The sequence below is a fragment of the Rhineura floridana genome, chromosome 10, assembly GCF_030035675.1.
Source record: "Rhineura floridana isolate rRhiFlo1 chromosome 10, rRhiFlo1.hap2, whole genome shotgun sequence".
Classification (NCBI taxonomy): domain Eukaryota; kingdom Metazoa; phylum Chordata; class Lepidosauria; order Squamata; family Rhineuridae; genus Rhineura; species Rhineura floridana.
This window is the reverse complement of record NC_084489.1, coordinates 76,781,345-76,792,947: the sequence shown is the minus strand read 5'-3', so window position 1 is coordinate 76,792,947 and position 11,603 is coordinate 76,781,345. Positions and strand designations below refer to the sequence as shown.

Below are 11,603 nucleotides of genomic sequence, written 5' to 3'. Positions count from 1 at the left end.
TGTCAATGTTACCTTTGCACATTAGGTTAGTTTCTATACACTCACACATCCCTCTCTGACCTCCCTCCAGGCAAGCAAGAGGCATGATCCGAGTTCAAGGACACCTTCCACCCTGGCAAAACACTCAAGGAGGGTGTGAAGTAAGGCCAGTGAGGAATGTGGCCTGTGGAAAGAGGGTGTGGCTGGAGGGAGTCCCAAGGGCCAAAGAGACAGGTACAGAGGGCTTCATTTGGCCCCCCGCCTGAGGTTCTCCACCCTGGTCTACACAGACTTGCAGCCAATCTCCAGGTTTCACTCAGGGGTCAGTCTCAGTCCTACTTGGAGATGCTAGGCATTGAAGCCGGGATCTGCATGCAGAACAGGTGCTCTGCCACTGAGCTACAGCCCTTCCCCCTGCTTCTTATGGGCACCTCCCACTTCCATCACTGGGGGCTTTTACAAATAGCTTCCCATTTTGAACAAGATGGGTGCAAGACTCCCGGGGGAGGAACCTTGACACAATGCTGATGATCGGCCCCCATACCAACACTGCCCCCAAGCAGGCCAGGGCCTAGTCCTGCTTCTGGCAGCCAGGGCAGCTGCCACACACTTTCGCTGCCATTGCTGTTCTCATGGCAACACAGGTGCTTGCTGCCCTCCACCAGCCCTTGATATGCTACCTGGGGTATAGATTAGAGATGGAAACATGTGTCACTTTCAGTTCTCCACATTTCTGCAGCACTCTGCAATTTTTATAAAAGCTCAGCTTGAAAATTATTTAGCATTTTAGTGTGAATTTCTTCTAAAAACACATTTTTGTAGGCAGTTTAGACTAATGCACACATTTTTGCAAGCCATTTCTCTTCATATAATGCATTTTTGCATGTTATTTCACTCATATATTCATTTTTATGCAGTCTTTCCCCTAACATATGAATTTTTGTAAACAGTTTGGTGAGCAAACTGCATCGCAAAATTCAAATAACTGTGAATTCCGAAGGATGGCTGTGTTTTGGTTCTCATATTATTTTGGAAAGTGTGAATTTGATAGATGCAGCTTGAAATTCAAACTGAATTTTCACCCATCTGTACTATAGATTAATTAAATCAATACATTGCATGGATCTGTGGGCTGAGGCATTTGGTGCTGGGTAACTTAAAATGGTGGGCAGCCACCATGGATGGGAGCAGAAGTTGCCTTCTCTTCAAAGCAGTACCACCACCTGCCAGGAGCTCAATAGGGCAGGCATTCAATGGTGGTGCAACTGCATCAGGCCAGTGAGGGGACCTTCCAAGCCCCTGGTATCCCTGACCAATGCCCAAGCTGGCCAACCACTGGCACCAGAATTGACTGTGAACCAAGAAATGATCTATCCAGACAAAGAGATGGTTCTCTGTATGCCTCTTGTATCTTGCGCTTTTCCTTTCTTCTCATTTTCCAGCCACTCCATTCCACTACCCTCTCCTACCTAATTCTCTGAATTCCTACCTGATTTTCTGAGTTGTCCTTCTGCAAACCTCAGAGGTCCCCTGAGTCTGCCACTACCTCCTTTTTGTGCTACATAAGCAACAACACTCTCCTCTGAAGATCAGAAATAGAAGATAAGCTGAATTGTTATAAATCAGCTTTTTGTGTTGCTGCTATATATTTTGGGTCACCCCTAAAGTCATGTCTTCTGTGTTACTTGTGGTATTTTAAGAGTTCTTAAGAGACTGGAGAAGAGAAGACTGAGCGGACATATGATAGCATTCTTCAAGTACATGAAAAGTTGTCACATAGAGGAGGGCCAGGATCTCTTCTCGATCATCCCAGAGTGCAGGAAACAGAATGATGGGCTCAAGTTGCAGGAAGCCATATTTCGACTGGACATCAGGAAAAACTTCTTAACTGTTAGAGCCGTACCACAATGGAACCAATTACCTAGAGAGGTAGTGGGCTCTCCGACACTGGAAGCATTCAAGAGGCAGCTGGACAGCCATCTGTCGGGAATGCTTTGATTTGGATTCCTGCCTTGAGCAGGGGGGTGGACTTGATGGCCTTATAGGCCCCTTCCAACTCTACTATTCTATGATTCTATGACTACATATGTAATTTACTTGTGTGCATCACTATCCAGAAAATATTATATCTTATATTTTTTTAATGTAGAACCTCAGAATATTATTTCACACAAGGCACCCCAGTTCTATTGAAACTCAGAAATGCAAATGTGTGCCACTGTTGTTGTGTTGGTTACAGAGGCGACACCGAAATTGGAGGAAGCAGATGCTGTCACCCTGTGCTGTTCTTGCTGAGTCTGAACAATCTCTTCAAGAGCTAGTAATGAGAGGAGCTGAAGCTACTGCTGATTACAGGCTACATCAGAACATAAGAAAATGAAAATGATGACACCTTCTGAAAGGGGATATTGCAGCCACAATGTGAACTGAGAAAGCAGAGCAATTCCATTCCCAAATCCTGCCCTAGGAAGTAAATCAGCCTCTCAGTTTTAAACCAGGGAAAGAGCATCACTAACCTATCCCCGATGCACACATTAACAAGAACTGTGGATCCCTGTGATTTATGTGGCTAAGAACATTTGTTGATATAAACACTGGAGTAAATAGATAAGAAAATAAGATACAGTAACATTTAAAAAAGAAGCTGGATCCCTGCCCCAAGGGCCTTGCAGTCTAAATTTTGCCAGGAGGAGGAGAGACAACACAAGGAGGGGGAAAGAGAGGAACGGCAAAGTTGAAGCAACAAATGCATTCTTGATCCAAAGTCTTTGAAGTCATCCAAAACATTTCCCATAAGCACAGATCGCGCAGGTTGGTTCACAGCCATAAATCTTTTAAAAGCAGTTTGAATGTTGGGATAGCAGATTATGCTATGTGCTCATGATATTGTCAGCCCAAACCACTCTGGAACTTTTTTGTAAAAACAAAAATGGGAGGAGGGGTCTCTTTTACTCAGTGTTTGTGTGAATCAGCCTTGGTTTCTCAGAGTAGACAGATTCAATCAACCAGGGATTTCTCCATAAGCAGTCACCAATGGTTAAGAACATAAACATAAGAACATAAGAAGAGCCTGCTGGATCAGGCCAGTGGCCCATCTAGTCCAGCATCCTGTTCTCACAGTGGCCAACCAGGTGCCTGGTTAGCAATGAACTGAAAATAGGTTGTCTATATCCATCATTTCTTGGAGAAGGTCAGGCAATGATGGAAAATAGAAAGCTTCCTAATACCACATCAGATGTTATCTGATCTAATACCAAATCACACTACCTGATCTTTAACCTGATAGTAGGGATGGGGCAGTGGTGGCTGGTGGCTCCATGTCAGAAGGGTAGTGGAATCCGCTCCAGGTTTTAGTCTGAACTTTCAAGGAGCTGTTGGACTAAAACCCAGAGCGGATTCTACTGCCTCATTCACATGGAGCCACCAGTCACCACTAGATGGGGAGAAATTCGATTAAGTTTGCATTTAAAGCCAAATCTATCTTTCTGAAACAAGATGAGAACTGAAACACAGCCATCCTTCGAAATTCACACGTACCCAAATTTTGTGATGCAATTCTCCAATCAGTGTTTACAAAATACATATGTTAGAGGAAAGCGTGCATAAAAATGAAAATATTAGTGAAAATAACATGCAAAGATGCATTATATTAGGAGGAATTACTTGCAAAAATGTGTACGTTAAACTGCCTAAAAAGTGTGTTTATTAGGAGAAATTTGCACTAAAATACCAAAGAATTTTCATGAAGATTGTAAATTGCTGCAGAAAAGTGGAGAATTGGATTTAAGATTAGAAAAATGAGAAATGGAGAGACTCTAAAACTGACAAACCCTTCCTCCCCACCCTGAGAGTTAAAACGGTAAACAATCAATCATGAAAATCGTTGCATACAAAAGAATTTGCATTCACAGATACAAACAGAAGTAACGTCCGTCTCAAGAAAACATTCAACTCTTTTAATTTTTCAAGTGCTTTTCCACCTTTGTTGTGCTCGTGTCTGATTAATGATAACTCCCATTAGGAGCTGGAAAGATGTCGCTAAGCAGCCCCAGCTCTGTGCTCAATTTCATTTGCACAGAGACAGCTTCTTTATACTGATGAATTAGGCCAAACCAGCACCACAGCTAACCAGCTGTCACATGTATTTATCTGAAATTTTGTTTGGTTATTTATGGGCAGCCCCATGCTCTGTTATTGCTGGCTCAAGCTGATCCTTCAACAGCATTACATGGAATTGGGGTTGTGGAGAAATTTCTTGTACGCTAAGACTACTAAGGGCTTGGTAGAGGATGAAAAGGAGTTACCAAAATTGTACCTGTGCTGGGGCATAATTTACATTTTCTGATATATTTATTTAGAGTAAAAATCATGGATGACTTTCTGTCTCCCAGAGGTCCTCAATGTGACATACAACTTTTTAAAAGGATTTTAAAAACTCCCCAAAATTGCCCTGTCCTTTATCCATTAACACAAGGGCTGATCAGAGGTTCCAGTTATACATTTGGTGACTATCACTTCTATAGGATGTGCTCTTTAGAAACTATAAACAATTGCTTCGGCATTAAGAAAATCTCCCACAAAAGTGCAGAAGCAATGGGTTGCATTCTGCTAAGTCCTACTCAGAGTAGACCTATTAAAATTAATGAATCTAAGTTCGTCATGTCCATTAACTTCAATGGGTCTACTCTGAGTTGGACTAGCGTTGAATACACCCAATATGTTAAAGAAACCCACCTACAACCCACCAAACACCAGTCTTGTGAGTTCTCACAAGTCTTTGGCAGACAATTTGTTTTATGAGAGCCTTTCCAGTTCTAAGCACCCTAGCCCTTTTCTAGAAGCAGAAGCAGAACTGCTTTGATCACACAGAATGGCCTCAACCCTGGGCTGTTCATGTCGTTTTGACTCTCTGTGGCAGTCTTGGCCAACCTGGTACACTCCAGATGTTTTGGACTACAAGTCCCATTAGCCCCAGCCAGCTGGACGGAGCTGATGGCAGTTATAGTCTAAAATGTCTGAAGGGCACCACATTGGTCAAGTCTATTCTATGGGTTTAAATTCAAGGATTTAAAACTATTTTAATCCTGCATGATAATGATCAGAAACTGATAGGCCTCATGTGATTCCTATTTTGGAGGGTGGGCTATCTCTCCTTGCCAATTCCGTTACCAGAGCTTGGAAAAGTTACTTTTTTGAACTACAACTCCCATCAGCCCCAGCCAGCATGGCCACTAGATTGGGCTGATGGGAGTTGTACTTCAAAAAAGTAACTTTTCCAAGCTCTGTCCGTTACTACCCTTCTCCATGTTTTGCTCCATCCATGACAATGTGTAGCGTTACCAGGAAGGCTACCTACCTATGTAATGAACAAAAGTTACTCTTTCAGATGTGCTTTGGAAGACAGGGATGGTTCTAGGTCTGGTAGCCCAATTTGCAAAATGAATGTATTATCTCATTAAATCAAGGTGACAGTTCCATAGGATGTGCTTGACGATGAGTTCAGGGTAGGGACCCAACTATGCCCTGTTCTGAACCTCTGGAGTAGATACCTGCCATCTGAAGTGGTACAGTCCAGATACTGGTTTATGTAGTGGTTAGAGTGTTGGACTACAACCTGGGAGACCAGGGTTTGAATCCCCACACAGCCATGAAGCTCACTGGGTGACCTTGGGCCAGTCACTGCCTCTCAGCCTCAAAGGGAGGCAATGGTAAACCCCCTCTGAATACCGCTTACCATGAAAACCCTATTCATAGGGTCGCCATAAGTTGGAATCGACTTGAAGGCAGTACATTTTTATTTCAGGGCTCATCTACATGGTGGTTTAGTGTGTGCTTGGTACTACTCACATCCCCTTTTAATTTGTATGGTTCACATGACGCTGCTGGCAAACAGAAGCTATCACACAATTTTCCCCATGTAAATCTGTACTAACCCAATCCTCTGATAATACAAAAACGGAAGGAAAAAACATTTTCATTCTGTATCTCTAGTGCTTTGCTCCAATGCTTTTAGGTGGATGTGTCAACCATTCCCCTTTCCACGCCCACTCCCTCCTCCTCCCTGTGTTCATTTCATTTCCTGTGAGCTGATAAACGACTTCTGGCTGCTCTCCTCTGTTTTGCAAGCCTTTTTAATGTTTCTGCAAATGGTACCATTATTTTTCTTTCCCCCCCAACTCGTGTGCAAAAGCGTAACACTGCTCATACAAAGATTTATATTTCAGCTGTATCGTACCATTGAAAACAAAAATGATCACACTTCTGGGTTGTTGTTTTTTAAATGAAACTAACTGGTAGAACAAACTGATCATGCTCGGTTGCCAAGTAACCAGAGGGAGTAGGGATGTTTAATTAGAGGGTGTGATCATTAGGAAACTGCGTGATTGATCCTTCCCCTCAGTGTGCATAGAAAACACCATGTTTGTAGCTGACGTTGAGCCCTTAGTGTGGACGGTGCAAATAAAAAGTAATGGTCCCATGTGGATAAGCCCTCAGATGAAAGCTTCAGAAAGTGAGTACAACTTCTTTCTTTCCCCGAGAAGGTCATGGTGGATGCTTCTCTGCCTTGTTCTATCAATTTCCATGTTGCATCACCCAGACCCAGATTGATCTTCCCCTATGATTCCTTACACACCTAAGTCCAGGGTTGCAGAAATACCTCCCTTTTAAATGGAAATCAGTGTCAAGCCACCCCACTCACATTTTGCTAAGTAATAAATGTAACAATTGAAACTTGCTTTTCACTGACTATACAATTGTCCTAGCTTTGGGCTGACTTAATTATACAAATTTTCACCATCTGCAGAAGAAAATATTTCCTTTCCTCTTCAAGGTGCCATTATTGTGCCGCACAGCTTCTGCCGGATGATGTCATGGGTAGCATGATTTCAAACAGAAGCAAGCATCTGAGCCAAAAACTCAGCAGATGTTTCAAGAGTGCAGGTGGCTGCAAGAGAAGGGTAATTTTAGCGCTCTCCAAATAATTCAGCACAGAGACTTGTGCTCTGCTTCGAGATCTCCTGCTTGGATTTTTGCAAAAAGGCATCAGAGGGAAATAGCTGGTTCCAATTTGTGTACAAGGTTGTCTCCACCTATATTGGATGTCCCTGTGACATTCCTGTGAGGTTGCTTAGGCTAAGAGTGACTTGCCCAAGTCCATCTAAGGAGCTTCAAGGCTGAGTGGAGGGTTGAGCTCAAACCTCCCAAGGGTTATTCCAGTGCTCACACTAGTACACCACACTGGCTATCAGCCATATTCCTTGGGGGGAACATCTTACATTGTCAAAGTCTTGCCATAATGTTGAGTGCAAGCAGAGGGTAATTTGCTAAAGATAATGATGGAGGCTGCTAAGATGGCCACAGTCAGAGATTTGGGGCAGCAAGGGGCCTAAAGGGGCATGGAACCATTGCAGAACATATAAACAGGTAGCCTACTATGCCTAAAGGCATTTGTCTTTAAATATTAATATAGCCTGCGGCCATACTACCCTGAACACACCCAATCTCATCTGATCTCAGAAGCTAAGCAGGGTCAGGCCTGGTTTGTACTTGGATGGGAGACCACCTGAGAATACCGGCTGCCATAGGTTTAGAGGAAGACAATGGTAAACCACCTCTGAATACCTCTTACCATGAAAGCCTTATGAATATATCCAAAGAAGATTCATAGGGTTGCCATAAGTCATAATCGACTTGAAGGCATATAACAACAAAACTATTAATATAATAACATATAATGCTATAAAATCTAAAAATAAGGGCACAGTGCTTGTCAATTATTCTAGATCTTTGGCAGTCATTGGCCAGAACACTTGGAATGTAAGAAGCTACCTTGTACAGAGTCAGATGATTGGTCCATTAAGCTCAGTATTGTCTACACCAGGTATGGAGACCTTTGGCCCCTCCAGATATTGCTGAGCTACAACTCCCATCATCCCTGTCCATTGGCCATGCTTGCTAGGGCTGATGGGAGTTGTAGTTCAGCAACATTTGGAGGGCCAAAGCTTCTGCACACCTGGTCTACATTCACCCTGGAGTTGCCAGCGATGAAACCTGGGACCATCTACATGACAAGCATGTTCTCTGCCTTTAGCTATGGCCCTTTGTCTAAATGTAATACAAAATCCCAGTCCTCATGGTTTTGAATGAAGGGCTGATTTAAATAGGAATATAGGAACCTGCCTCTCCCTAGCTCAGTTTTGTCTACACCAAATGTTCTTTTTTTAAAAAGAAGCTGCTAGACAGTGACTGCTACAAGAACTTTCAGCCCCTGGTGGTGATTTTCACACATCCCCAGTTTAATCCCACAAAATGTGCCAGACACATTTCAGCCCTCCTTTCACCCTCCCCCTTCTCTCCCCCCACCCCCAATTTGAGCAAATTGTCCTCATCTGAAAATGTTTGACTTTCCAGTGATCAATGGATCAAAATAAGTCCTATTTGCGGGAGACTGAGAGACACAGGCTTAATCCACGACATTTCCAAGTAGGGCTGGAGAGCTGTTGCCGGACAGTGTAGCCAATATTCAGCTAGATGGACCAGCGGCCTGACTCAGTATAAGACATCATCCTATGTTCCCATGCACTAGTTTTCTGCTAAACTGGATTCTGCTTTCACATCAGTGCTAAAGAAACAAGGCTGTCCCACAAGTACACCTGAATATTTACACAGCACTGGCATAATCAGAACACCTCTGGGTCAACATCCCTTCAGTGTCATATGTCGTTACAAGGTGCAAAGAAAACCAAGTCCCTAAAATATGATCAGTAGAAAGATACCACTTCCAGGAAAGACAAATTATATTGTAATCTGCCAGAAACCACCTACAATGTGCAGAACACCTTTCAAGGACAGAATGGCTGCCATCAGTCCATTTCTGTCGAGGAGCCTTTGTGTTTTAGGATCTTGCTTTGATTTTTTTAATTTGCCTCTGTTCGAGTGCTGCATTTGCAGCCCATATGCTCCAAAGACAGCAGGGGAAAGTGAGGAGCAAAATCAAAGCCATTAGGAACTACCCACCTGTCATTCAAGCAGCAACCTGCCAGAGCTACCTAGGGGTGCTCAAGGATGGCTACTTTGTTTGCCCTCCACTGTCCGAGGCAGTATGAATAACAGTTGCTGGGAATCACAAATGGGAAGATCATTGATGCACTCAGGTCCTGCTTGCGGGCTTCCCATGGGCAGCTGGCTGGCCCCTGTGAGAACAGGATGCTGAACAAGATGGGGCACTGGCCTGATCCAGCAGGCTCTTCTTATGTTCTTAAGGATTTCATTCAGTCTGCATTTTTAAGTGAACTTCCCAGACTAATATGCAGATTGGTTTTTCTACTTCTCTGAATTGTCTGATACAGTTCATGACTTAAACAACAAAAAAGCCAAATGTGTAAATGTAAATACCAAAATTGTTTTTAAAAAGTTTTAAATTGTGTTTTTTAATTGTTTTTTGTGTTTTAAAATTTGTATATTTGTTTTTATTGTTTTTAATTGCTGTAAACCACCCAGAGAGCTTCAGCTATGGGGTGGTATATAAATGTAATAAATAAATAAATAATAAAATATGTATTCTAAGTTTAAATGAATACAAAATATATATTTTAGCATACAAAAATGCACATTTTAGGGTATAGCATACCAAAATTACAAAATTTTCATGTGTGTTTGGAGAACAATGCAGAAATAGAATTGTTGTTATATGCCTTCAAGTCGATTACTACTTATGGTGACCCTATGAATCAGTGACCTCCAAGAGCATCTGTCGTGAACCACCCTGTTCAGATCTTGTAAGTTCAGGTCTGTGGTTTCCTTTATGGAATCAATCAATCTCGTTTGGTCTTCCTCTTTTTCTACTCACTTCTGTTTTTCCCAGCATTATTGTTTTTTCTAGTGAATCATTCTCATTATGTGTCCAAAGTATGATAACCTCAGTTTCATCATTTTAGCTTCTGGTGATAGTTCTGGTTTAATTTGTTCTAACACCCAACTATTTGTCATTTTTGCAGTCCATGGTATTCAATGTGAGAACAGATCAACACAAATTCAGAAAAATCACATGTTGTAATCTTCTGGGGACTGTCCCATTTCAGACCACAAATAGGAATACCTCACAAATGCAAGTAAAACAGACTAACATGCAGTAAAACTATCATACTAGGAGATGGCTAAGTTGATAAACCCTTTCTGAGATGCTAGCTTTCTAAGGGCAGAGTTTTTTAAAAAACATAGAGCATGTTAATACATGTAAACCTTAACTGCATTGTGAAATGGACAATCTTTGGAGTCTGTACCACACGAATGTTCTGAACTGGGTTCATTGGCTCCTGGTATAACTTTATTGATATTAATACTGGGTTTCTTAGGACAAAACTGGGAAACAGAAATCTAACTGCTGACATGACTTGCATTAATGTGAAGGACATATCCTGGGGGAAAAAACAACAGCTGATATAGCCGGGCGTACATGGAGGGGCTATATCACTGCTGGTATTCTGGAGCACAGGCCTTTGAGTTAATAAATCAGGAGCAAAATTCAAGCCTGCTCTCACTGCGGTGATATAGGCAAGGTGCTACTTTTCTCCATCATGATTTAGGTCACAGCGCCATCAGACTGGCTATTGCCATAGCAACCTGAGCTTTTGCCTTTATGCAGAGACTTCTAATAGTATGGTACAAGATGAACAAGAAACAGGTCTAGAGAAGAAAGCGAGAGAAACCAAGAGAGATTAAGAACCAAAAGATGCTCGGAGCATTGAAGCACAAGATGGTTCAAGGACAAACAGAAAATCACTTTGCCAGTGAGAAGCAACAGCCTCCAGTGAGGCAGCTGGCTGAACAGGACCACCGGGACGCTGTTGCAGGAAACGGGCAGGAGGCAGCGATGGTGGAGGCAGGGAGCATCTCGGTCACACACAGTGCAAGCATGTGGCTGCTGACTAGCTAGCAGCTCCAAGCACTGGGGCTGAGATCAGGTCAGCAGCCAGGCACCTGCATGATTTAATTAATTAATTAGTTGATGAAAAATTTATAAACAATTTTCCATTCAGAAAATATCCAAGCAGTATACAGAAGTAAAATCTAAAAGATAGTGTAGTGCCTCGGGTCAGCTCAGGATTTCATGGCCTGCATGGCAACCATGGGACTGTCTCAAACTGGCCCAACACAAGAGTAGGGCATACCCTCAATTTGGTTCTTGCTTCAAGTGGTGGTGGTGGTCTGGAAGTAGGAGGGGTAGATACTGCTCCATTACCATGGTCAGACTACCTCCTGGTAAAGTTTGGACTTGCAGTGACTATTCCTGTCTGCAACGGTGGGGAACAAGTTTGGATGGTCTGCCCTTGAAGGATTATGGACTGTGAAGGATTTCTACTGGATGTGGTGGCTGTACCAGTGGAAAGAGCAAGTGATCCTGTTTGAAGCTCCAGTTTTGCTGAGGAACAGCAAGATGAGTAGAGCCATTTGACACGATCAGCATCACCCTTGAAAAAGCTACTCCTTTACAAGAAAGCAATACTGACTCCCTCAAAAACCTAGCACATTTCAGGAATACCATTAATTCAATAGACTATCTTTAAAAGAAATGCAGAAAGCTTTTATGTTTTTATTTTAATAATCTTTTTTGCATGGCTTTA

At 42.6% G+C, this 11,603-nt stretch overlaps 1 pseudogene; it reads left to right on the top strand.

Moving 5' to 3' along the window:
- Positions 1-7,449: 7,449 nt before the first annotated feature.
- LOC133365734 (5S ribosomal RNA) lies at positions 7,450-7,568 on the top strand (annotated as a pseudogene).
- Positions 7,569-11,603: the final 4,035 nt, after the last annotated feature.